The following is a 2,757-nucleotide window of genomic DNA, read 5'->3' on the forward strand; positions in this document are numbered from 1 at the left end:
ACAACTCTTCAGCCCCCTTTCGCCCAAGTACCCCATGTAAATTTATAAACAAGGACATCTGAACGCGTATCTGGCTGATCATGAACCCATGTTGGCCAAGACACACGTGCTCATGAAGCACCTGAGCACCATCAAGTGTCGTGCTGTCCTTCGCAAGGTGACCTCTCTAGCGCCCGTCATGCCCAACGCGACTCGTTGGTCGAATACCTACAGCAGTACGACAGGATTTGTAGCGCTCTTCTCGCGTTGTACCACGCTACGGTGGCTAAGCATGACATCGCGCGCTTTCTACTGACGCCAGAGGAAACCGAAGCCGCTCGCCCCTTTCTCAAGTCGCTGCACGAGCTGAATGAGGTGAGTAAGGCGCTACAAGACTCAACTCTAACAGTGGTGGGTGCACGACGTGCCTTTGATGCAGTGTTGCGCAAGTACCCCAGTATGAAGACCCGGCTTGCAAGTGACGCCTCCGTCGTCAACAATCCCGAACTGGGAAGCGGCATCGTGAAGATCATTGGCGGTGTCGGCTGAATGCACGCGAACAAGCGGCGTGTATTCATCTCAAGCGCAGCAGCGACGACACAGTGGTAAACCCAGCAGTTTCCAAGTCATTTCTCGCGTCGGCCTTCAAGAACGCCCCTGTGACGCGCTCCCCACCGCAATACTTTCCTCTCGAGTGGGTCCCACCCACGTCGAACGAGTGCGAGCGTTTCTTCAGTCAAGCCAAGCTGGTTCTGACCGACCTAAGGAAAGCCATGGACCCTAACACTCTTGAACTTCTTATGTTTCTATCCTACAACAAGAAGGATTTAGTGTTAAAGCTATCAGGCAGAGTATGCGTAGTCAACTTAGGGAATAATGCCATTATTATTGTCGTGGCGTAATAGCAGCAGAATATATTGAGTATGGCATATTGGGGAACCCTGGTCGAACCCATCACCGGAGCACCACACACGACCCGATCGCAGTAGGTGGACGGAACCAAGTCCAGATTCGGCTGCGTGTCCACGTCGTGTTCCATCTTGTTGCTCGCGTTGACCGCGTAAATCGCGCGGGCGATTTCTCTGTGAGCATTGAGACCCCCCATCGCAGATAAGCGTCCCTGTAGAGCTGTAGCCATACTGCTCGCTAATAGTGCTCGATTGCGACAGGTTTGGAGGAGCGTTTCATCCTCGGTCGACGAGTCGGCGATGCGCCGCCCGCTCCAGTATGAAGCCGAGTGAACCATGCTCTGAAAGTACAAAGATCGTCAGCAAAGACTTAATGTAAGGCTTAGTGAACGTACCTTCTCAACAGCAGAGGCGCTTTGCTCCCAGCGGCCGATTTTCCAAAGTGAATGCTTCTTCAACTTGGCGCAAAAAATGAGATATGCCAGATACATGCAGTAGGAGTGATTGTGGATTGGGTCAGAGCGATGGTCAGCATTTTCAATACAAAATCAAAGATCTAGCCTTAAGATGGCTACAGAGATTAAACCTAGGGGTAGGGAAGGTTATGGAGACGACTTTTACGCCTCCGCCGGTTTATTCGACGATATGCACTTGACATACCTGCTGCAGTTATGTCGGGTGGTTTCTCCATTTTTGGAAGGCGTCCAATGGGTGGCGAGTTTGACCAGAAAATTCACTGTTAGTCCGAAAAGTAATTAAGACCAATCAGCTGCTAGTTCAACGCGGTAAAACTGCTCTTACCGCTTTTATTTTCGGACAGAGGAGCAGGATTATCCCAGGTACCGGTATTGTTGACTTCGAAAATGCCTGCCCTTGCACGAAATATTAAAGCACTCTTCGGTGAACTCCGTTACTAGTGGCAGGCTCATGGTGTCTCGTATGCTCTGCATAAGAATATAGCTTTATTTGACGCATTTTATGCGTTGCTCTGGGTATTTTGCGCTGAAGCGATGTGGAATTGCTGACGAGTGTGTGCTTTCGGGATAGTGACCTGACTGTGTGTGCTTGGATGCGAGGAAGCGTTTGCTGACGTTGCGAGGTGCTACATCAACGCTCTGTCGGTGCCGGTGCGAAGGTGTGCTGCGGTTGGTTGTATAGTGTTTCGTGCAGTTTTCGGATTGTGTGTCATTATGCGATACCTTCTGTGGTGCGTTTTGCGCTGGATTTTTCCGGTGGAAAGTTTCAATTTCGGGTAGAACCGTTTTTGATCTGGGGCTAGTTATGCGGCGTGCGGAGGGGACTACAACCCAAAGTATGCTGCGTCGTGCTCTATTATTCGCTTCTTGATCTACCTATTTTTAGGTGGAACTGTTGAAGTGAGGATCATATTTTTGTCTTTCTGTGCAAAAAGATTCTCGGCTATTAATGGCGGCTTTGAGAAAAGCTGCGAGTGGCCTAGCGACTGTTTCGGCGGTTGCGGGGCTGTTTGCGGCTGGCCTCTGTGTTGTTGTTTTGTGCTGGGGGCGACTTGTCGTCTTCTTTAGTATGGAGGATATAAACCTGGTTGATCCTGCCAGTAGTCATACGCTTGTCTCAAAGATTAAGCCATGCATGTCTAAGTATAAACAATTTTGTACTGTGAAACTGCGAATGGCTCATTATATCAGTTATAGTCTACTCGATAGTACCTTACTACTTGGATACCCGTAGTAATTCTAGAGCTAATACATGCATCAATACCCAACTGCTTGTCGGGCGGGTAGCATTTATTAGATTGAAACCAATGCAGTCTTCGGGCTGGTATTGTGTTGAGTCATAATAACTGTGCGGATCGCGCTTTTGCGCGATAAATCGATTGAGTTTCTGCCCT

The 2,757-nt window shown here is 49.4% G+C and overlaps 1 non-coding gene across 1 annotated transcript; it reads left to right on the plus strand.

Annotated features, from left to right (window-relative positions):
- Positions 1 to 2,445: 2,445 nt before the first annotated feature.
- On the plus strand, positions 2,446 to 2,757 carry PITG_33505 (the record flags this gene model as incomplete). The annotated part of the gene is made up of 1 exon (XR_009934899.1): positions 2,446 to 2,757. It is a non-coding gene; the product is annotated as an 18S ribosomal RNA (ribosomal RNA).

Source organism: Phytophthora infestans, genomic scaffold (genome assembly GCF_000142945.1).
Source record: "Phytophthora infestans T30-4 supercont1.579 genomic scaffold, whole genome shotgun sequence".
In the NCBI taxonomy this organism is placed as follows: domain Eukaryota; phylum Oomycota; class Peronosporomycetes; order Peronosporales; family Peronosporaceae; genus Phytophthora; species Phytophthora infestans.